The sequence below is a fragment of the Ranitomeya imitator genome, chromosome 2 (assembly GCF_032444005.1).
Source record: "Ranitomeya imitator isolate aRanImi1 chromosome 2, aRanImi1.pri, whole genome shotgun sequence".
NCBI lineage: Eukaryota > Metazoa > Chordata > Amphibia > Anura > Dendrobatidae > Ranitomeya > Ranitomeya imitator.
Window position 1 is genome coordinate 419,964,751 of NC_091283.1, and position 24,790 is coordinate 419,989,540.

The 24,790-nt window shown below is 44.1% G+C and overlaps 1 non-coding gene and 3 pseudogenes across 1 annotated transcript; all 4 read left to right on the plus strand.

Moving 5' to 3' along the window:
• Positions 1-5,376: 5,376 nt before the first annotated feature.
• LOC138668028 (U2 spliceosomal RNA) lies at positions 5,377-5,577 on the plus strand (annotated as a pseudogene).
• Positions 5,578-6,760: 1,183 nt separating this feature from the next.
• LOC138667931 (U2 spliceosomal RNA) lies at positions 6,761-6,951 on the plus strand. The gene has a single exon (XR_011318970.1). It is a non-coding gene; the product is annotated as a U2 spliceosomal RNA (small nuclear RNA).
• A 6,351-nt stretch (positions 6,952-13,302) lies between these two features.
• On the plus strand, positions 13,303-13,527 carry LOC138668145 (U2 spliceosomal RNA; annotated as a pseudogene).
• A 6,377-nt stretch (positions 13,528-19,904) lies between these two features.
• Positions 19,905-20,105, plus strand: LOC138668029 (U2 spliceosomal RNA; annotated as a pseudogene).
• The last annotated feature ends 4,685 nt before the right edge of the window (positions 20,106-24,790 follow it).

A 24,790-nucleotide genomic window follows, 5' to 3' on the forward strand; every position in this document is an offset into this window, starting at 1 on the left:
CCCCCACACACCCCCACACACCCCCCACACACCCCCACACACACCAGAACTGCCATTTGAGAAGGCATCCAGAGTTTAGAAAAAAAATGTCTTCCCCTGGGCAATCATCTTTTGGGCTCTCTCCACAGTGAGTCCTGGTTGTGGGCCATGGGGCGTCTGGAGTGGCAAACCATTTCAGGCTATCGCTTCTCGGCCTTTTGGCTGCGATCGATCAGTTTAACTGTGAGATTGTAGTCAGGTCGGGTGCTTTCGGTACCCTCTCTCTCGGCCTGGGGGGATCGCTCCTCTTCGGAGGGGCTTCACCCCCCTGCTGCTATAGGGAGAGAGGATTAGTCCGGAGCAACGAGTTGCGATCGCCTTAAAAGGGCGCTAGCCTTTTTTTGTGTTTACAGCTGGAGTTCTTTCTCGGAAGGATGCCGGCTGCACTTACCTTTGCATCGGGTGAACCCCGGATGAGGAACACGGTCCGTATCGAGGTCTTGGAGAGATTCCGGAAGGAGAAAGAAATCCGCTACGTTTGCAACACCGTCCTTCTTGGGATCCTGGAGTTCGGCAGAGAGGACATCTTCTGTTTTCAGGACAATGAGCAGAAAGGTACTTATACTATTACCTTTAGGAGCCATGGTTGTTGTCAGCAGTTGGTCCAAAAGGTGAATGACAACATCTTTGCTGATGAACTGGAGGGCCTGGTCTTCTCCCTGCTTTTCGTCCAAGAGGAGGTACAAATGATTGTTTTCTTTCCAAATCCTTTTGTGGAAGTACTGGACATTTTAACCTGTTTGCGTCGCTATTGCGATGAAGTAACCTTTCAAGGGAATGTTAAAAACGCCGTTGGTTTCTGGTGTGGCAAGCGGAAATTCCTGGTGCGGCTGAAGAAAAATCCGGAGGGCTTTGGAGGAACAGAACATCCCCCCTCTACCATCACCATTGGGAAGAGCCGTGGCTACTTATTCTACACAGGTATGCCTATGTATTGCAGGAACTGTGGCAAGATGGGGCATACCCAAGGGAATTGTGTGGAAAGAAGGGCATTCCGCTGCAGCAATTGTGGTCAATTCGGACACTTCATGAAGGATTGCCCTCAAAAGAAGGCTTGTAACCTATGCGGGGAGGTTGGACATATGTTCCGAGGATGCCCACATAGGACTAAAGTCCGTACGTATGCAGAGGCGGCTGAGAGACCCGTGCCAAGGCAGGAACCAGCTATTGTCCCGGTCCATGCTGAGCTGAGTATCCCGGAGACCGGAGTAAGGCCTGAGCCAAGTCCCACTGTTCCTACAGCAGGGGAGGCGGCTGAGAAGGCCAAGGGCGCAGAGGAGAAGGTGGGGACGGAGCAGGAGTGTGGTGGCCCTCAGGGAGGCCCTCCTGTGTCGAAGTCCCGGAAAAAGGGCGGAGGGCGGACCACCCAGAGACTGGAGCAGGGGGACTCTCCCGTTGGGGGGGTAACCCTTGTGTCGAAGGTCTCGAATGAGGCTGGTGTGTTGGAGCAGAGCGCCCCCACTATGTTGGCGGTGGGGGGCACTGTGGCGAAGACCCCAGTCATTCCCAGGGACTCGAGCCAGCAGACCGCAGTTTTTTCTCCTACAGGTGATGGTGTGGATGAGGTCATTGTGCCAGATCCGGAGGCCCCCCAGGAAGTAAGAGGCCATGTAGCTATCACAGAGGACGACTGTACGAGTGAGCTGCCTGAGCCTTCTGGAAAGAAGCTGCGAGGGGATACTCTTCTGGAGGCCAATCCAGAGTCTCCGGATGTGTGTTTTCCCAGCGGAGACATGTGGCTGAACACGGACTCTTCTGGGTATCCATTACCGGGTTCCTCGGATCCCCAGAACATTGACTCTTTTTCCACACTGCCAGATGTGATTGAGGAGTTTATGGAAGTCATTGAGGATATCTCTCCTCCCTCATGACATAAATGCCATCCATGAGGTGTCTCTCACTTAATGTGAGATCTCTAAAGAGCCCTGTCCGCAGGGCTGCTCTTTTTGATTTTTTTGAAACATTAGACTTTGATATATGTTTTTTACAGGAGTGTGGTCTGCAGCATGGAATCCGGTATAACGAGATAAAAAAGGACTGGAAACTAGGGCCCTCTGTATGGTCGGGCTCGAACGAAAACAAGTCTGCTGGTGTGGGTCTGCTCTGCCGAGGTAATAACATCATCATCTCCTCTGTTACTGAGATTGTACCCGGCAGAGCTATCCTAGTGCATTTGTGTTTTAATAATTTTAATTTCCGTGTCATTAATGTGTACGCTCCACCAGATAAACAGGAGCGTATACGTTTGTTTGAAATTCTACCGGTATTCTGTGTAGGGTCATCTCCTCTCTTGGTAGCTGGGGACTTTAATTGCCTGAATGTGAATGAGCGCCGAGGAGGGGGTGACCCAATCCGTAAGTTAGATAAGTCGTGTTTTTTACTAAATAGCTTGCAGACTGATTTTAAGTTATGCGATGCCTGGAGGTCGCTTTCGCCGACGGACCCAGGATTTACTTGGTCCGGTCGGGGAGTGGCTTCCAGGATCGATTTTATGTTTTTATCTGAGGATTTTAGCCCTGTACAATTTGTTTTAATGCCTAATTTATTCTCTGATCATAAAATGTTAAGCGTAAAGATAGAGTATCAAGGAGAGCTGAGGATAAATAGAGGTTTGTGGCGTCTGGGGGTCCATTTGCTGGAAGACCCTCAGGTGAGGTCAGACTTCTGTAATGCCTACCAGGAATGGAGACAGTTAAGGCCTCCATATATTAAAATCCTATCCTGGTGGGAAGTGATCAAAGATAAAATAAGGTTTTTTTTTATCAGGGCTGGAAAGAGGAAGGCGCGGCGGAAAAAGCAGATTTATGTAAATTTAAATATGAGACTGCAAACTCTCCATAAATTTAAAGAGATAGGACTAGAGGTGGAAGATGATATTGCAAGCCTAAAAACTGAAATACAATTGTGCCTTGATCAAAAAGGTAAAGAAATAATTTTTAATTCCAAAGTGAAACATTTAGAAGAAGGTGAGAAGTGTACACGTTTCTTTTTTAAAAAAGTGATGGAGAAAAAGGAGACGATCACCTGTCTTGATGGAGAAACAACTGTGGAAGGTATGAAGAAGGTGGCTTTTAATTTTTATAGAGACCTTTTTAGTAAAAAAAGTGTAAATAATGTTTTTTTACAAGATGCTCTTAATATCCTGGATTTTAAGTTAAGTTCTGTAGACCAGGGGTTTTTAATAGAAGATCTTAGCATGGAAGAACTTTTTAGTGTTTTTAAAAGTTTTTCAAAAGGGAAAGCCCCAGGAGCAGATGGTCTACCTGTTGAATTTTATTTGACTTTTTGGGATGTTTTAAAGGAGGATCTTTTAGCACTTTTTAAAGAGGTTTTTATGTGTTCAGAGCTGCCTAAGTCATGGAGGAGGGGGATAGTGTCCTTAATTTATAAGAAAAAGGGCGCTCGTGATGACCTCAGGAATTGGAGGCCTATCACCCTCCTCAACATGGACTATAAAGTTTTAGCTAAAATTATTGCTTGTCGTTTTAAAACTGTGATTAATAAATTGATACAACCCGAACAAGTATGTGGAGTACCAGGGAGGAATATTGCTGAGATTTTAAATGTTATTAGAGATGCAATATGGTACTCTAGGGATAGAAGTCAGAGCCTGGCCCTGTTGGCGCTGGACTTTGAAAAGGCGTTTGACAGGGTCTCGCATGAGTATCTTTTTAAAGTTTTAAAACAAATGGCGATCCCCGACATGTTTTTATCTCGTATTATGATTTTATATAATAATGTGTTTTCTCAAATTTCTGTCAATGGTTTTTTAACAGATTTTATCCCGTTGGAATCCGGAGTGAAGCAGGGGTGTCCATTATCCCCAATTCTTTTTATTTGTGCTATGGAACCCCTGCTGTGTATGATCCGGAGAGATAAAGTGGTCCGAGGGGTTCCTATTCCGGGTGGAGGAGGGGCCCAAGTCAAAGTATTTGCCTACATGGATGATGTTACTGCCATCTGTACAGATCCTGCTTCACTCCGGAGAGTGGTAATGTGCACCAATTTTTTTAGTCAGGCTTCAGGTTTTAAAATGAATTTTAATAAAACTGAATGTTTGATTTTGGGTTCCTGGGATACAAATGACCTACCAGCAGTAAAATTGAGGCACGACGAGGTAAAAATTTTGGGTATAGTATTTGATGCTAAAAATGATGGACACGTGAGCTGGGAGGAGGTACAGCATAAAATGGTGAAAAAGCTCTCCTTCTGGAATTTGAGATGCTTGTCGATTGAAGGGAAAATTTTAATTATTAAATCTGTTTTATTGCCTATGATGCTTTATGTTGCCATGGTATATCCTCCTTCTGAGTTGATACTAAAAAAACTAACTCGATGTATTTTTATGTTCATTTGGGGATCAAAAATGGAAAAGCTGAGGCGAACGGAAATGTACAAGAAACAACAAAATGGAGGAAAAGATGTCCCTGACTTGCATTTGTATTTGTATGTAAATTTCTTTTGTTTTTGTTTTAAAGTTTTTAACACTAATTCTACTTTTAGTCTGTTTTTAAAATATACTTGCGGTTTTATCTTTAAAAAATGGTTCAGGCCATGTTTATCAGCACCCATTTTATTATGCCCGCCCAAGCATTTTATTGTTTTAGAAAAGGTGATAAGGACTTATAAATTAAAGGACTTGGATGCCGATCTCCTTCTGGACAGAAAAAAATTGATGGTTCATCTGAGAAGAGAAGAAGGAGTGTCCCCTGTGAGCAACTTCTCCTGGAGTAGATCCAAGCGTGTGTGGAGGAACGTTTTTGGGAAATTCTTGGCCAACATTCACAAAGACATCGCATGGATGGCTGCCCACCAGTGCCTCCCAACCAGAGACTTCCAGCACAGGAGAGGCCTGGTGGCGCGGGCAAAGTGCCCAAGAGACTCTTGCCGAGAGGATGAGACTGTTTTGCACCTTTTCTGGAACTGCTGTTTTGCACAAGAACTTTGGGGGAGATTGGGGATACTTTTAAAATGGGTTTGTGGTCTTAAAGATTTTAGCTATGAGTATGTTTTATATGGACTTTTTAATTGCCCCACTACACACCAGTTCAAAGTATGCTGGTGTATAATAAACTGTGCCAAAAATGCAATCTGGAAAGCGAGAAACATTTTACTTTTTAACCGTGATTTTATCTCTGTAAATGATTGTATTAAATTGGCTTTTAGTGAAATGTTTATTTATTTCTTAAAGGATGTTAAAGATGTGGGGAAGAAGGAAGCGAATCGTAGATGGTGTTTTTATATGTGGAATACTGTTTTATATTAAGTTGTTTCATGTTGTTGTATTTTATTATTGTAATTGTTTATGTTTCTTTTGCACAAAAGGTTTCATTTTTTCTTGTTGTTCTATGTCTTATGACTAAATAAAATTTTGTTGAAACCTTATCTGTTCTTATCAGTTTAATATCTGATACGTCCCCTATTTGGGGACCATATATTAAATGGATTTTTAGAACAGGGAGCTGGAAATGGAGCTTGCTCTGTCCACTCCACGCATTGACCCGTTATTGCAGTATCTCCGGGAACAGTGCACCCCTTCTCTGATCCGGTTTCCAAAAACAGATTGAATTGAAATCAGCCCAGCAAGTTGTCATTTAACACTTTCTGAGAATTCTTTTCAGGGTCAAAGAAGCACGTTTCAGGTGGCAAATGTAGCAATTTGCTCAGTTTCACTGGACCGTTTGCAACATTTCCTGTGCCTTGCTTTCACCTGTGCATGTTCAGCATTGGATTGCATCCAATATGCAATCAATCAATCAAGCAATCAAGCAATCTTTGCTGGTTGCAACAGGTGTGTTAAGATGTAGGCCCGAATGAGGCCTTTGTAACAGTGTTGCTAATATATTGTGCCATCTACAAAATTAGGCCCCTGCCTGCCTGCCTGCCTGCCTGCTGTCTGTCAGCATGAAGTGTTTAAATTGAAGTATCCTACGAGTAGTTCGGCCATACATACTACATTTGTGACCGCATGCACAAATTCCTTTGTAAAACATTGGCTCCCTCTTGTGGACCACTGACTTTTAATTATGTGGTGTATGATATGTATTTCAATAAAGAAGGAAAAATGGTGTCTGTGATGATCTTGAATGTGCTAGTCTTGTCTATTTTGTCTTGTACTGTGTGAGTAGTATTCTAATGCTTTTGACCAACTGGGTGCGCTGCTGCTGCCTGCCCGCCTGCAGTAGATAGAATCTATGCACGGAACCTTCACCTGCTGCTGCTGTCACAATGGGGCCTTCAGCCATTGACTCCGGAACTCTCACGTGTCACAATGGGCTCTGGACTTATCTAAGGCAGAGAAAAATGGCGCCGTCTTCAGTCTGCTGCTGGAACAGCAGCAGACCACATGGTAGGGGGATTGTCTTTTTTTTTTTTTTAAAGGGGCAATTTGCAGACTTGCACTAATAGTTGCACTCTGGAGCGCCAAAGGGATGGAGGGTGTGTTCAGATGGGCGGAGTTATGCAGATCAGGCGGAGCTATGCAGATTAGGCGGAGTTAGGCAGATTTTTTAAAAACGCGTTGGGCCCAAATTGAACACACCCCCACACACCCCCACACACCCCCCACACACCCCCACACACACCAGAACTGCCATTTGAGAAGGCATCCAGAGTTTAGAAAAAAAATGTCTTCCCCTGGGCAATCATCTTTTGGGCTCTCTCCACAGTGAGTCCTGGTTGTGGGCCATGGGGCGTCTGGAGTGGCAAACCATTTCAGGCTATCGCTTCTCGGCCTTTTGGCTAAGATCAAGTGTAGTATCTGTTCTTATCAGTTTAATATCTGATACGTCCCCTATTTGGGGACCATATATTAAATGGATTTTTAGAACAGGGAGCTGGAAATGGAGCTTGCTCTGTCCACTCCACGCATTGACCCGTTATTGCAGTATCTCCGGGAACAGTGCACCCCTTCTCTGATCCGGTTTCCAAAAACAGATTGAATTGAAATCAGCCCAGCAAGTTGTCATTTAACACTTTCTGAGAATTCTTTTCAGGGTCAAAGAAGCACGTTTCAGGTGGCAAATGTAGCAATTTGCTCAGTTTCACTGGACCGTTTGCAACATTTCCTGTGCCTTGCTTTCACCTGTGCATGTTCAGCATTGGATTGCATCCAATATGCAATCAATCAATCAAGCAATCAAGCAATCTTTGCTGGTTGCAACAGGTGTGTTAAGATGTAGGCCCGAATGAGGCCTTTGTAACAGTGTTGCTAATATATTGTGCCATCTACAAAATTAGGCCCCTGCCTGCCTGCCTGCCTGCCTGCTGTCTGTCAGCATGAAGTGTTTAAATTGAAGTATCCTACGAGTAGTTCGGCCATACATACTACATTTGTGACCGCATGCACAAATTCCTTTGTAAAACATTGGCTCCCTCTTGTGGACCACTGACTTTTAATTATGTGGTGTATGATATGTATTTCAATAAAGAAGGAAAAATGGTGTCTGTGATGATCTTGAATGTGCTAGTCTTGTCTATTTTGTCTTGTACTGTGTGAGTAGTATTCTAATGCTTTTGACCAACTGGGTGCGCTGCTGCTGCCTGCCCGCCTGCAGTAGATAGAATCTATGCACGGAACCTTCACCTGCTGCTGCTGTCACAATGGGGCCTTCAGCCATTGACTCCGGAACTCTCACGTGTCACAATGGGCTCTGGACTTATCTAAGGCAGAGAAAAATGGCGCCGTCTTCAGTCTGCTGCTGGAACAGCAGCAGACCACATGGTAGGGGGATTGTCTTTTTTTTTTTTTAAAGGGGCAATTTGCAGACTTGCACTAATAGTTGCACTCTGGAGCGCCAAAGGGATGGAGGGTGTGTTCAGATGGGCGGAGTTATGCAGATCAGGCGGAGCTATGCAGATTAGGCGGAGTTAGGCAGATTTTTTAAAAACGCGTTGGGCCCAAATTGAACACACCCCCACACACCCCCACACACCCCCCACACACCCCCACACACACCAGAACTGCCATTTGAGAAGGCATCCAGAGTTTAGAAAAAAAATGTCTTCCCCTGGGCAATCATCTTTTGGGCTCTCTCCACAGTGAGTCCTGGTTGTGGGCCATGGGGCGTCTGGAGTGGCAAACCATTTCAGGCTATCGCTTCTCGGCCTTTTGGCTAAGATCAGGGTTTATTGCCCTGGTCTTGGCTGAGAGGTGCTTGGGGTACCCGGCTCCTTGGCCTGGGGGGATCGTCTCACCTCTGGTGGGACTTCACCCCCCTGCTGCTATTGGGGAGTCGGCTTAGTCCCCTTGCATCCGGTTGTGATCCCCCGGCTATAGGCCGTGTCCGAGTGACGTCCCTCGTGGGAAGTTTTCTTCTTTCTGCTGTGGTAGAATATACCGACAGTCCATCGCTATGAATTTTGTCAAGAACACCATCCGGTTGACCGTGGACCCGAGCAATGGAGCCAAGAACAACGTGGTATTCATCATCCGGGATCTCATCGAGGAAAAGGCTGGAGCAAAGCGTACGGAGATCTTCAGTTGCAACGAATTTCCTCGTCAAGGTAATTACGACGTGACTTTTGTGGACCAAAACGTTTGCCTGAATGTGTTTGAGTGGCTACGGGCTAATGCTGAGGATCCTCTTCTGGAAGGAGTTGGCTGGATACCACTGTTTGGGTTACAAGAAAAAGAGGTAACTGTGACTGTGTATAACCCCTTCACGGACCCGGCTTTGTTGCAGAGCTTTCTCTCGCAATATTGTGAGTATGTAAAGTTAGGAGAACGGCAGGTGAATATCTTGGGCATCTTCAACTGTAAATATACGTTTCGTGTTAAATTGAAGAGGGACCCTGATAGTGTGGGTGGTTTCAGGCACCCTCCTGCAAATTTCTCTGTGGCAGGTCACAGAGGCTTTTTGACATACCCAGGACAGCCTCGTTTCTGTAGAAAATGTTTTTGTTTCGGACATGTACAGACAGAGTGTACTAAAGGACAGTGTTGCCGAAATTGCAGGAAAGAGGGGCATGCTGCTAACCAATGTCCTTCGCCTAAAACCTGTGATGTCTGTGGGAGTAGTGCACATATGTATAAAGACTGTCCCAATAGTGCACCTAGGCGGTCCGACAAAGAGCAAATGGAGGAAGAGTTGGCCAGGAGGGAAAGGGCAAGAATTGTAAAAGAAGTTGCAAGGATTGAGAGGGAGGAGGAAGAGAGAAGGAGGCGGAGTGCGAGTAGAGCCATGCCCCCTCCAGATTCAGAGAGTGTGAGTCTGAGGCCATGTTCTAGGGCAGAGAAAGAGGAGAAAAAGGAGGAAAAGAAGAAGAAAAAGAAGGAAAAAGAGTGGAGGAGGGAAGAGAAGGAGTTTTGGAGGGCAGCTGCAGAGGTGGAGGCGCATCTTCCTGAAATGGAAGTGCAGGGGCAGTTGCCTGAAATAATGACTTTTAGTGAGGCAATGGACGCCGCGGAGAGCGATGCGCAAATTTCGGAGGTGGATAGCCCTGAGCATTTGTCTAATCCCGAACATATTGAGGAGTTTGAGTCAGATGACGATAGAGCTGCAAAAAAGAGTCGGCGGGAGGATGATGGAGATGATGAGGAGGTGGAGAGTAGTACTCCTCAGAGAAAGATTGGCCCTGCAAGAAGGAGGACTGAGGGTGGTGAGATCAGTGGGTCAGACACTTGTTGTTCAATTCAGATGGTGGAGGAGGATAGTGGTGATGCTGGATAGTGTTACCATATACTGCACTAAATGTGTTGTTTTTTTCTCTTGTGAGCTTTGGTTTAGGCCAAAGGCTTTTATTTTCTGTGTAGTTAGTTGAAGTGTGGATTTTGTAAATATGGGGTTTACCATAATTTCACAAAATGTTAGAGTCTTTAAAAGTAAAGTTAGGAGAGCTGCAATTTTTGAGTTTTTAGCTATGCAAAATGCATCTATTTTTTGTTTACAAGAGTGTGGGGTAGTGGATGGTGTGAAAGGGGATGAATGGTCTTATGGTGCGTCTGTGTGGTCAGGGAGTGCATGTAATAAGAATGATGGGGTGGGAATATTGGTTAAAGGGAGAGAGGTGGTTTTGAATGATTATCTGGTGATTGAGGTAGGGAGGTGTATTTTGGCTAATTTTGAGTATAGGAATGTAAAGTTTTGTGTTATTAATATTTATGCGCCGGTTGATAAGAATGAGCGTAAAGCTTTATTTGAAAAAGTTAAGCTTTTTGTTCCAGGGAGGATGCCTGTAGTGGTTGTGGGGGATATGAATTGTGATGTGGGGAAAGTGAATGTGGATGTGTCAGGGAAGGCTTTGTTGGAGTTAGTGAGTGATTTTGATCTGGGTGATATGCAGCGTGTGTGTAGTGTGAGTCCTGTGTTGAATACTTTTTTTTCTGAGAGTGGAAGGGTGCAATCTAGGTTGGATTATTGCTTTATTTCAAAAAATATAACTGCTGTTGATTATAAGCAAGAAAATGTTTTGTTTTCTGATCATGTGTGTATGAAGTGTGAGGTGGATATAAAGGTTGGTGGAGTGTTTGGGAAAGGGTTGTGGAAGTTAAATGTGAAGTTGTTAGAGAGTGAAGATGTGAGAAAGGAGTATGCAAGACGGTATGAAGGGTGGTGTAAGCGTAAAAATGGTTTTGGGAATGTTTGTGTTTGGTGGGATTGGGTGAAGAGACAAACAAAAATATTCTTTAAAAGTTTAGGGTATAAGTGTGCAGCTATTAAAAGAGAGAATTTTGTTAAATTGAATGCACGTTTGAGTGTATTGTATAAGTTGAGGGAAGGAGGAATGGAAGTGGAAGAAGAGATATTACAGGTGAAAAAGGATATTAATGACTTTTTGTTAGAGAAAGGGAGGAGTATAGTTTTTAGAGCAAAAATTGACAAAATGGAACATGATGAGAAATGTTCACGTTTTTTCTTTAAAAAGGTGTTTGGGAAGAAACAGAGTATGAGTGTGCTGAATGGGGAGGATGGAAGAGAAGTGAGTGGTGAGGATATGTGTGAAGAGGTGGCTAAGTTCTATGAGGAGTTGTATGCAGTGAAGTGGAGGGATGAGGGTTTGGAGAGTGATGTGTTAAATATGTTAGAAAGTAAGTTGTCTGAGACGGAAAGGGAGAGTGTGATGTGTGAGGTGACTAGTGATGAGGTGTGGAAGGTGATGAATAGTATGGCGCTAAATAAGACGCCAGGGGAGGATGGTCTCCCAGTAGAGTTTTATCGAGTGATGTGGGATGTGATTGGTAATGACTTTGTGGAGGTGTGTAAGTATATGTGGTTAAATATGGAGGTGGCTGAGAGTATGCGTGCGGGAATGGTTGTGTTGATACCTAAAAAGGGGGATTTGAAGAGTTTGAGGAATTGGAGGCCGATAACGTTATTAAACTGTGATTATAAAATCTATGCAAAATTAATGGCGAATAGGATGCGTGATGTGATAGAGAGTGTGATTGGGGATGAACAGTGTTGTGCGGTACCTGGGAGGCGTATACATGATTGTGTGTGTATGCTAAGAGATTGTCTATGGGACTGTATGGGGCGAAAGAAGAGTGCGTTTTTGTTGAGTTTAGATTTTGAGAAGGCGTATGATAGATTATCGCATGGGTTTTTGTTTAGTGTGTTGCTAAGAATGGGTTTTCCAGCTGATTTTGTTGGGAGAGTGAGGAGTTTATATAAGGATATTTACAGTTGTGTTTTGATGAATGGTTATGTGGGAAGGAGAGTGAATGTCTTTTCAGGGGTTCGTCAAGGGTGTCCTTTGTCACCTGTGGCCTTTATTTGTGCAATTGAGCCTTTGTTGTGTATGCTGAGGAAAGATAAGGTGGTTAGGGGCGTGCAAGTGCCAGGAGGAGGGGGTAGAGAGTGGAAAGTTAGTGGTTATATGGATGATGTGTGTGTATTGTGCGATTCAGAATGTTCGGTGAGGCGGGTGAAGTTATTAGTGTCCTTTTTTTGTGGTGCGTCTGCATTTAAGGTTAATTGGGAAAAGAGTGAGTGTAAGGTATTTGGAAATGGTGTTTTAAGTAGGGATGTTGGAGTGAATGTGGTTAATGGGCCTATTAAAATATTGGGTGTGAAGTTTTCAGAGAAGTTGGATGGGAAGGAAAGTTGGAATGATGCGAAAGAGAAGGTTGAGCGGAAGCTGTGTTTTTGGAGGTTGAGAAACCTTACGTTTTTTGGAAAGATCTTGGTTATAAAGAGTGTGGTGTTGCCGATTTTTTTGTATGTAGCAGTAGTGTTTCCACCAGGGTATATGTGTGTGAGGAGTTTGAATAGGATTCTGTTTGTGTTTTTATGGAATTCAAAGATGGAGAGGGCTAGGAGAGAAATTTTGGTGAAGAGATTGGAGAAAGGTGGGTTGGGTTTTCCAAATTTGGAAGTTTTTTTTGGTGTGAATATTGTTGTGTATGTGCTGAAAGTGATAAGGGCGGATGGGAAATTTTCATCTATGTGTAGGTATTTATTTGGAGCGTATCTGTTTAAGTTGAAATGGAGAGAAAGGGATTTGAGGTGTCCGGTTGCTTTTGAGGTTCCTGTATGGTATGTGTGGGTTTATAAGTTTTTGGTGAAGTATGAGTTGTGTGATGTGGATGTAAGACTAGTGGAAAAGAAGAAGGCTGTGTATAGAATGATTGAGTGTAGAGAGATAGAGTGTGATATCAATATGGTTAGAGGAGCTGATGTACAAAAGGTGTGGAAGAAAGTACGGATGGATGGTATGACAAACAGACAGAGTGAGATTGTGTGGCAGTCATTGCATGGAGTGTTACCAGTAAGAGAGTTTCAGAGAAATAGGGGTTTAGTGAGGAGTGAGAGGTGTCCGAGAGAAGGTTGTGGTGGGTGTGAAAGTGTAATACATGTGTTTTGGAATTGTCAGTACGCTAGAGATGTGATTGGAAGAATGGGTCCTTTGTGCAAAGAACTGTGTGGTGTGAATTTTTTATCCTTTGAGTTGTTCATGTTTGGTTTAGGGTTGTGTGATGGAGTGAAGGAGAGAGTGTTGTGGTTAATGCTTGCATGTATAAAGGAAGTGTTATGGGATGTGAGAAATGTGCATGTGTTCAAGAGGAAGAATATTGAGGTTAGAAATACCGTGAAGGTGATTTTGGGGAAGATATATGTTTGTTTTTTGTGGGATAAGAAAAGGAAGGGGGAGGTGGATGCGGAAGGAATTTGGAAGGTTAAAAAGTGGAGATATTTTGTTAATACTTCTTGATTTGTTCTTTTGTTATGTAAATATGTATTTTGAAAAAAGAAAGATTTTTCCGATGATGATGGGAACGGCTTTTTGTGTTTCAATTTTGACACAGCTGTTTGGGTATGTTTCTTCGGTTTTGGATTTCTAGACCGTGAAATTCCCCATCTGAGGGAGAAAAAAAAAAAAAAAAAAAAAAAAAAATCTGTTCTTATCAGTTTAATATCTGATACGTCCCCTATTTGGGGACCATATATTAAATGGATTTTTAGAACAGGGAGCTGGAAATGGAGCTTGCTCTGTCCACTCCACGCATTGACCCGTTATTGCAGTATCTCCGGGAACAGTGCACCCCTTCTCTGATCCGGTTTCCAAAAACAGATTGAATTGAAATCAGCCCAGCAAGTTGTCATTTAACACTTTCTGAGAATTCTTTTCAGGGTCAAAGAAGCACGTTTCAGGTGGCAAATGTAGCAATTTGCTCAGTTTCACTGGACCGTTTGCAACATTTCCTGTGCCTTGCTTTCACCTGTGCATGTTCAGCATTGGATTGCATCCAATATGCAATCAATCAATCAAGCAATCAAGCAATCTTTGCTGGTTGCAACAGGTGTGTTAAGATGTAGGCCCGAATGAGGCCTTTGTAACAGTGTTGCTAATATATTGTGCCATCTACAAAATTAGGCCCCTGCCTGCCTGCCTGCCTGCCTGCTGTCTGTCAGCATGAAGTGTTTAAATTGAAGTATCCTACGAGTAGTTCGGCCATACATACTACATTTGTGACCGCATGCACAAATTCCTTTGTAAAACATTGGCTCCCTCTTGTGGACCACTGACTTTTAATTATGTGGTGTATGATATGTATTTCAATAAAGAAGGAAAAATGGTGTCTGTGATGATCTTGAATGTGCTAGTCTTGTCTATTTTGTCTTGTACTGTGTGAGTAGTATTCTAATGCTTTTGACCAACTGGGTGCGCTGCTGCTGCCTGCCCGCCTGCAGTAGATAGAATCTATGCACGGAACCTTCACCTGCTGCTGCTGTCACAATGGGGCCTTCAGCCATTGACTCCGGAACTCTCACGTGTCACAATGGGCTCTGGACTTATCTAAGGCAGAGAAAAATGGCGCCGTCTTCAGTCTGCTGCTGGAACAGCAGCAGACCACATGGTAGGGGGATTGTCTTTTTTTTTTTTTAAAGGGGCAATTTGCAGACTTGCACTAATAGTTGCACTCTGGAGCGCCAAAGGGATGGAGGGTGTGTTCAGATGGGCGGAGTTATGCAGATCAGGCGGAGCTATGCAGATTAGGCGGAGTTAGGCAGATTTTTTAAAAACGCGTTGGGCCCAAATTGAACACACCCCCACACACCCCCACACACCCCCCACACACCCCCACACACACCAGAACTGCCATTTGAGAAGGCATCCAGAGTTTAGAAAAAAAATGTCTTCCCCTGGGCAATCATCTTTTGGGCTCTCTCCACAGTGAGTCCTGGTTGTGGGCCATGGGGCGTCTGGAGTGGCAAACCATTTCAGGCTATCGCTTCTCGGCCTTTTGGCTGCGATCGATCAGTTTAACTGTGAGATTGTAGTCAGGTCGGGTGCTTTCGGTACCCTCTCTCTCGGCCTGGGGGGATCGCTCCTCTTCGGAGGGGCTTCACCCTCCTGCTGCTATAGGGAGAGAGGATTAGTCCGGAGCAACGAGTTGCGATCGCCTTAAAAGGGCGCTAGCCTTTTTTTGTGTTTACAGCTGGAGTTCTTTCTCGGAAGGATGCCGGCTGCACTTACCTTTGCATCGGGTGAACCCCGGATGAGGAACACGGTCCGTATCGAGGTCTTGGAGAGATTCCGGAAGGAGAAAGAAATCCGCTACGTTTGCAACACCGTCCTTCTTGGGATCCTGGAGTTCGGCAGAGAGGACATCTTCTGTTTTCAGGACAATGAGCAGAAAGGTACTTATACTATTACCTTTAGGAGCCATGGTTGTTGTCAGCAGTTGGTCCAAAAGGTGAATGACAACATCTTTGCTGATGAACTGGAGGGCCTGGTCTTCTCCCTGCTTTTCGTCCAAGAGGAGGTACAAATGATTGTTTTCTTTCCAAATCCTTTTGTGGAAGTACTGGACATTTTAACCTGTTTGCGTCGCTATTGCGATGAAGTAACCTTTCAAGGGAATGTTAAAAACGCCGTTGGTTTCTGGTGTGGCAAGCGGAAATTCCTGGTGCGGCTGAAGAAAAATCCGGAGGGCTTTGGAGGAACAGAACATCCCCCCTCTACCATCACCATTGGGAAGAGCCGTGGCTACTTATTCTACACAGGTATGCCTATGTATTGCAGGAACTGTGGCAAGATGGGGCATACCCAAGGGAATTGTGTGGAAAGAAGGGCATTCCGCTGCAGCAATTGTGGTCAATTCGGACACTTCATGAAGGATTGCCCTCAAAAGAAGGCTTGTAACCTATGCGGGGAGGTTGGACATATGTTCCGAGGATGCCCACATAGGACTAAAGTCCGTACGTATGCAGAGGCGGCTGAGAGACCCGTGCCAAGGCAGGAACCAGCTATTGTCCCGGTCCATGCTGAGCTGAGTATCCCGGAGACCGGAGTAAGGCCTGAGCCAAGTCCCACTGTTCCTACAGCAGGGGAGGCGGCTGAGAAGGCCAAGGGCGCAGAGGAGAAGGTGGGGATGGAGCAGGAGTGTGGTGGCCCTCAGGGAGGCCCTCCTGTGTCGAAGTCCCGGAAAAAGGGCGGAGGGCGGACCACCCAGAGACTGGAGCAGGGGGACTCTCCCGTTGGGGGGGTAACCCTTGTGTCGAAGGTCTCGAATGAGGCTGGTGTGTTGGAGCAGAGCGCCCCCACTATGTTGGCGGTGGGGGGCACTGTGGCGAAGACCCCAGTCATTCCCAGGGACTCGAGCCAGCAGACCGCAGTTTTTTCTCCTACAGGTGATGGTGTGGATGAGGTCATTGTGCCAGATCCGGAGGCCCCCCAGGAAGTAAGAGGCCATGTAGCTATCACAGAGGACGACTGTACGAGTGAGCTGCCTGAGCCTTCTGGAAAGAAGCTGCGAGGGGATACTCTTCTGGAGGCCAATCCAGAGTCTCCGGATGTGTGTTTTCCCAGCGGAGACATGTGGCTGAACACGGACTCTTCTGGGTATCCATTACCGGGTTCCTCGGATCCCCAGAACATTGACTCTTTTTCCACACTGCCAGATGTGATTGAGGAGTTTATGGAAGTCATTGAGGATATCTCTCCTCCCTCATGACATAAATGCCATCCATGAGGTGTCTCTCACTTAATGTGAGATCTCTAAAGAGCCCTGTCCGCAGGGCTGCTCTTTTTGATTTTTTTGAAACATTAGACTTTGATATATGTTTTTTACAGGAGTGTGGTCTGCAGCATGGAATCCGGTATAACGAGATAAAAAAGGACTGGAAACTAGGGCCCTCTGTATGGTCGGGCTCGAACGAAAACAAGTCTGCTGGTGTGGGTCTGCTCTGCCGAGGTAATAACATCATCATCTCCTCTGTTACTGAGATTGTACCCGGCAGAGCTATCCTAGTGCATTTGTGTTTTAATAATTTTAATTTCCGTGTCATTAATGTGTACGCTCCACCAGATAAACAGGAGCGTATACGTTTGTTTGAAATTCTACCGGTATTCTGTGTAGGGTCATCTCCTCTCTTGGTAGCTGGGGACTTTAATTGCCTGAATGTGAATGAGCGCCGAGGAGGGGGTGACCCAATCCGTAAGTTAGATAAGTCGTGTTTTTTACTAAATAGCTTGCAGACTGATTTTAAGTTATGCGATGCCTGGAGGTCGCTTTCGCCGACGGACCCAGGATTTACATGGTCCGGTCGGGGAGTGGCTTCCAGGATCGATTTTATGTTTTTATCTGAGGATTTTAGCCCTGTACAATTTGTTTTAATGCCTAATTTATTCTCTGATCATAAAATGTTAAGCGTAAAGATAGAGTATCAAGGAGAGCTGAGGATAAATAGAGGTTTGTGGCGTCTGGGGGTCCATTTGCTGGAAGACCCTCAGGTGAGGTCAGACTTCTGTAATGCCTACCAGGAATGGAGACAGTTAAGGCCTCCATATATTAAAATCCTATCCTGGTGGGAAGTGATCAAAGATAAAATAAGGTTTTTTTTTATCAGGGCTGGAAAGAGGAAGGCGCGGCGGAAAAAGCAGATTTATGTAAATTTAAATATGAGACTGCAAACTCTCCATAAATTTAAAGAGATAGGACTAGAGGTGGAAGATGATATTGCAAGCCTAAAAACTGAAATACAATTGTGCCTTGATCAAAAAGGTAAAGAAATAATTTTTAATTCCAAAGTGAAACATTTAGAAGAAGGTGAGAAGTGTACACGTTTCTTTTTTAAAAAAGTGATGGAGAAAAAGGAGACGATCACCTGTCTTGATGGAGAAACAACTGTGGAAGGTATGAAGAAGGTGGCTTTTAATTTTTATAGAGACCTTTTTAGTAAAAAAAGTGTAAATAATGTTTTTTTACAAGATGCTCTTAATATCCTGGATTTTAAGTTAAGTTCTGTAGACCAGGGGTTTTTAATAGAAGATCTTAGCATGGAAGAACTTTTTAGTGTTTTTAAAAGTTTTTCAAAAGGGAAAGCCCCAGGAGCAGATGGTCTACCTGTTGAATTTTATTTGACTTTTTGGGATGTTTTAAAGGAGGATCTTTTAGCACTTTTTAAAGAGGTTTTTATGTGTTCAGAGCTGCCTAAGTCATGGAGGAGGGGGATAGTGTCCTTAATTTATAAGAAAAAGGGCGCTCGTGATGACCTCAGGAATTGGAGGCCTATCACCCTCCTCAACATGGACTATAAAGTTTTAGCTAAAATTATTGCTTGTCGTTTTAAAACTGTGATTAATAAATTGATACAACCCGAACAAGTATGTGGAGTACCAGGGAGGAATATTGCTGAGATTTTAAATGTTATTAGAGATGCAATATGGTACTCTAGGGATAGAAGTCAGAGCCTGGCCCTGTTGGCGCTGGACTTTGAAAAGGCGTTTGACAGGGTCTCGCATGAGTATCTTTTTAAAGTTTTAAAACAAATGGCGATCCCCGACATGTTTTTATCTCGTATTATGATTTTATATAATAATGTGTTTTCTCAAATTTCTGTCAATGGTTTTTTAACAGATTTTATCCCGTTGGAATCCGGAGTGAAGCAGGGGTGTCCATTATCCCCAATTCTTTTTATTTGTGCTATGGAACCCCTGCTGTGTATGATCCGGAGAGATAAAGTGGTCCGAGGGGTTCCTATTCCGGGTGGAGGAGGGGCCCAAGTCAAAGTATTTGCCTACATGGATGATGTTACTGCCATCTGTACAGATCCTGCTTCACTCCGGAGAGTGGTAATGTGCACCAATTTTTTTAGTCAGGCTTCAGGTTTTAAAATGAATTTTAATAAAACTGAATGTTTGATTTTGGGTTCCTGGGATACAAATGACCTACCAGCAGTAAAATTGAGGCACGACGAGGTAAAAATTTTGGGTATAGTATTTGATGCTAAAAATGATGGACACGTGAGCTGGGAGGAGGTACAGCATAAAATGGTGAAAAAGCTCTCCTTCTGGAATTTGAGATGCTTGTCGATTGAAGGGAAAATTTTAATTATTAAATCTGTTTTATTGCCTATGATGCTTTATGTTGCCATGGTATATCCTCCTTCTGAGTTGATACTAAAAAAACTAACTCGATGTATTTTTATGTTCATTTGGGGATCAAAAATGGAAAAGCTGAGGCGAACGGAAATGTACAAGAAACAACAAAATGGAGGAAAAGATGTCCCTGACTTGCATTTGTATTTATATGTAAATTTCTTTTGTTTTTGTTTTAAAGTTTTTAACACTAATTCTACTTTTAGTCTGTTTTTAAAATATACTTGCGGTTTTATCTTTAAAAAATGGTTCAGGCCATGTTTATCAGCACCCATTTTATTATGCCCGCCCAAGCATTTTATTGTTTTAGAAAAGGTGATAAGGACTCATAAATTAAAGGACTTGGATGCCGATCTCCTTCTGGACAGAAAAAAATTGATGGTTCATCTGAGAAGAGAAGAAGGAGTGTCCCCTGTGAGCAACTTCTCCTGGAGTAGATCCAAGCGTGTGTGGAGGAACGTTTTTGGGAAATTCTTGGCCAACATTCACAAAGACATCGCATGGATGGCTGCCCACCAGTGCCTCCCAACCAGAGACTTCCAGCACAGGAGAGGCCTGGTGGCGCGGGCAAAGTGCCCAAGAGACTCTTGCCGAGAGGATGAGACTGTTTTGCACCTTTTCTGGAACTGCTGTTTTGCACAAGAACTTTGGGGGAGATTGGGGATACTTTTAAAATGGGTTTGTGGTCTTAAAGATTTTAGCTATGAGTATGTTTTATATGGACTTTTTAATTGCCCCACTACACACCAGTTCAAAGTATGCTGGTGTATAATAAACTGTGCCAAAAATGCAATCTGGAAAGCGAGAAACATTTTACTTTTTAACCGTGATTTTATCTCTGTAAATGATTGTATTAAATTGGCTTTTAGTGAAATGTTTATTTATTTCTTAAAGGATGTTAAAGATGTGGGGAAGAAGGAAGCGAATCGTAGATGGTGTTTTTATATGTGGAATACTGTTTTATATTAAGTTGTTTCATGTTGTTGTATTTTATTATTGTAATTGTTTATGTTTCTTTTGCACAAAAGGTTTCATTTTTTCTTGTTGTTCTATGTCTTATGACTAAATAAAATTTTGTTGAAACCTTATCTGTTCTTATCAGTTTAATATCTGATACGTCCCCTATTTGGGGACCATATATTAAATGGATTTTTAGAACAGGGAGCTGGAAATGGAGCTTGCTCTGTCCACTCCACGCATTGACCCGTTATTGCAGTATCTCCGGGAACAGTGCACCCCTTCTCTGATCCGGTTTCCAAAAACAGATTGAATTGAAATCAGCCCAGCAAGTTGTCATTTAACACTTTCTGAGAATTCTTTTCAGGGTCAAAGAAGCACGTTTCAGGTGGCAAATGTAGCAATTTGCTCAGTTTCACTGGACCGTTTGCAACATTTCCTGTGCCTTGCTTTCACCTGTGCATGTTCAGCATTGGATTGCATCCAATATGCAATCAATCAATCAAGCAATCAAGCAATCTTTGCTGGTTGCAACAGGTGTGTTAAGATGTAGGCCCGAATGAGGCCTTTGTAACAGTGTTGCTAATATATTGTGCCATCTACAAAATTAGGCCCCTGCCTGCCTGCCTGCCTGCTGTCTGTCAGCATGAAGTGTTTAAATTGAAGTATCCTACGAGTAGTTCGGCCATACATACTACATTTGTGACCGCATGCACAAATTCCTTTGTAAAACATTGGCTCCCTCTTGTGGACCACTGACTTTTAATTATGTGGTGTATGATATGTATTTCAATAAAGAAGGAAAAATGGTGTCTGTGATGATCTTGAATGTGCTAGTCTTGTCTATTTTGTCTTGTACTGTGTGAGTAGTATTCTAATGCTTTTGACCAACTGGGTGCGCTGCTGCTGCCTGCCCGCCTGCAGTAGATAGAATCTATGCACGGAACCTTCACCTGCTGCTGCTGTCACAATGGGGCCTTCAGCCATTGACTCCGGAACTCTCACGTGTCACAATGGGCTCTGGACTTATCTAAGGCAGAGAAAAATGGCGCCGTCTTCAGTCTGCTGCTGGAACAGCAGCAGACCACATGGTAGGGGGATTGTCTTTTTTTTAAAGGGGCAATTTGCAGACTTGCACTAATAGTTGCACTCTGGAGCGCCAAAGGGATGGAGGGTGTGTTCAGATGGGCGGAGTTATGCAGATCAGGCGGAGTTATGCAGATTAGGCGGAGTTAGGCAGATTTTTTAAAAACGCGTTGGGCCCAAATTGAACACACCCCCACACACCCCCACACACCCCCCACACACCCCCACACACACCAGAACTGCCATTTGAGAAGGCATCCAGAGTTTAGAAAAAAAATGTCTTCCCCTGGGCAATCATCTTTTGGGCTCTCTCCACAGTGAGTCCTGGTTGTGGGCCATGGGGCGTCTGGAGTGGCAAACCATTTCAGGCTATCGCTTCTCGGCCTTTTGGCTAAGATCAAGTGCAGTATGTCTTGGTCTGGCCATAAGGCTGTGCTGTAAGGAGTGGAGGAAAGAGAAGGCGATCTTAAGGAAGATGGGAGTGGTAGTCCGCTTCGCAGGGACCGGTGACGCCCGGGTCCGTAATGGATTTCGTATTGATGTCGCGCAGGAGAAGAGGATGCATTTCTCGCTGGGATATTTGGTAAATATGATCCTTTATGACACGCTGAAGGTGAAGAAGGAGGACATTGTCTGCCTGCAGGAGTTCAGGAAAGATGGACGGTATGTACTGATTTTCTCATCTGCTGGAGCCTGCCAGAACTTATACAGAGCACTGAGAGACCATGCTGATAATGCCCTACTCACAGGACTGACATTTACTGTCCTTTATTCTAGAGGGGACATACCCCTAGTAGTTTTCATGCACAATCCTTTTGTGCCCCTGGAGGAAATTGTGAAATTTCTGAAAAGACACTGCTCCTATGTCCAGTACGCCCACAGAGTCATCAGCATGGAGTCTGGGCTCTGGACAGGGAAGCATAAATTTTTTGTCCGTTTTGGTGTGGACCCTCAGGGCCCTGGGGGGATCCATTATCCCCCTCTGAACTTCTCTATTGGGAGGGATAGTGGGTATTTGTTTTTCCCTGAAGCCCCCTTCTACTGCAGGAGATGCAATGAATATGGACACATTGTGGATAACTGCCCCACTGCAATGCTCTGCAGAAAATGTAATTTGCCTGGACATTATGCAAAAGACTGCCCTAACCCCATAGTGTGTAATGGCTGTGGGGAGGCAGGACATATGTACAGGGAATGTAGAGCAAACAGTGCTGCTGGAGCCAGGCTGTATGCCCAGGTAGCGTCTGCCAGCCCTACATTCTCTGGTGGCAATGCTCTGCAGGAACGCCGACCTCATGGCATTATTACTGAGAGAAAAATCTCCCCTGCAGCTGCAGGTAATCAGCTTACCTCAGGTAATCAGCAGCCAGCTGTGTGTGACTCACCCAGAGCTCCAGACACTGAGGGGAGAGCGGGGGGCGTGGCTACAGAGGCTGAGGAATCTGTGACTGCACAGGAGGTGTCAAAGGGGGCGGAGCTAGAAACGGAGCTCAGCTCCCAGCTCCCAGGACATCTCTCTGCCTGCGGGGAGGGAGACATGGAGGTGTCACTGAATAAAACACCTCACTGGGACACAATGCAGACAGAGGAGGAGGAGGAGGATGGCAGTGACAGTGAGTGTGAAGTGAAGGAGCAGGGGGATTTCACAGCAGCAGTGAGGCCAGCACATGAAGCCAGTGGCCAAGCTGTGAAGAAGCCCCGCCTGGCATACCATTATGCAGATGAGAACAGTGCAAGTCCCATCAGTGACAGGGAGTACCCTGACATCAGCTTCTCCCCTGACATGGCTTTTTTAGAGGGGGTTCCTTCTCCCAGCTGTTATCAGTCCGCCTGCCTGCCTCCAGAAGGACAAGGCTGACACAGAAGTGGTGGGTATGTAAAAACTTGCATAAAAAAGTGCTGATATGGCTGCCAAAGCTGCACTTAATGTCGTATCCCTGAATGTGAGGCAGATAAAATCTAAAGGACGCAGGTCTACTGTGCTGAAATATATGAAAAATCTGGGAGCCGACATTTACTGCCTGCAGGAGTGCGGATTATCGGAAGTTCCGAATGATCAGGACTGGCCTCATGGACAGCACATATGGTCTGGGTCACATGTAAATAAAAATGATGGTGTGGGGATCCTGCTGGGGAACAAGCAGTACTGTATGGACAGTTATACAGTGGTGGAGGTGGGGCGGTGTATTATAGCTGTAATTAGGTATAGGGGGCTGCGGGTCAGAGTGGTGAATGTATATAGTCCTACTGCAAAGGAAGAGCGTCTTGCTCTGTTAGAGAAATTATCTTTGTTTTTGCCAGGAAAGATTCCTACAATTTTTGTTGGTGACTTTAATTGTGTCACAGATGATACCGGTGATGTAACCGGTAAAAAATTATCTCATTTAATTTCTGATTTTTCCTTTTTAGATGCCGCAATGGTAAGTTCAGACAATCCTCCACCTACGTACAGGGCAGATAGAGGGGGGATTGAGTCAAGAATTGACAGGATGTTTTTTTCCAAAAATTTTGAATGTTTTAAGTTTGAACAAGGTTCGGTCCCTTTTTCAGACCACGAGTACTTGAGGGGTCTGTTCCAAGAGAAGGGGAGTTTTGTGCATGGCAGGGGTGTATGGAAGCTGAATGTGAGGCTGCTGGAGGATGAAAGAGTGATGAGTGATTTTAAGAAGAAGTATGAAAGATGGGGGTACTGTAAAAATAGGTTTGCATGTGTGTTGGAATGGTGGGATTGGGTAAAGCAGGAAATAAAAAAATTCTTCAGAAAATGGGGCTATAAAAAAGCTGCCATGTATAGAAATAAATTCAAAGATTTAAATATGCGGATTGAATGGCTGAGAAAATGCAGTATGTCTGGGATTGATGTGAATGACCTATTAGTGGAAGCAAAAAATGAGCTAAAATGTCTGATTGAGAGAAAGGGAAAAGAAATTATGTACAGGACAAAAATAGAACATCTGGAAAAAAATGAAAAATGTACCAGATATTTCTTCAAAAAAATGAATGGTAAAAAAACGGACATGGATGAGTTATTGGACGAGAATGATAAGAGTGTAACTGGAGAGGGTGTGATGAAGGAGGTAAAGGGTTTCTATGGCAGACTATATGACAAAAAATGGATTGACTCTGGATTGATGATTGAGGTGTTAGGCAGTATGGAGAGAAAATTAGATAAGGATGAATGTGAGGATCTGTGTGATGATGTGATTCTGGATGAGGTCAAAAAGGTGGTGTTTAGTGCTCAGAAAAATAAAACACCAGGAAAAGATGGATTACCAATAGAATTGTATGTGAAAGCGTGGGAGTGCATGGGTGCGGATCTGACTGAAGTATGCAAGTATATGTGGGAGAATGGAGAATTGTGTGAATCAATGAAGGAAGGTGTGGTTGTGCTCATCTATAAAAAAGGGGAAAAGAAAAAATTGGGGAATTGGAGGCCAATTACACTGCTAAATTCGGACTATAAAGTGTATAGTAAAATACTAGCGAATCGTATGCGTGAAGTAATTGGTAAAGTTGTGGAAGATGACCAAGTATGTGCTGTGCCTGGGAGATGTATAAATGATAACCTGATGTTGTTGAGAGATATACTGGGTGACTGCAAAGATAGGAAGCAGAAGTGTATGGTGTTGGCTTTGGATTTTGAGAAAGCTTTCGATAGAGTGTCGCATGTGTTTATGTTCGAAGTGCTGAAAAAAATGAGTTTCCCCAAAAAATTCTTAGATGGTGTGAGATGTCTGTATGAGAAGGTGTCGAGTGAAATTTTAGTGAATGGATGGTTGAGTGATAAATTCCTGATCAGATCAGGAGTCAGACAAGGGTGCCCTATGTCCCCTGTACTGTTTATTAGTGTCATTGAACCACTGCTATGTTTGATTAGAAGAGA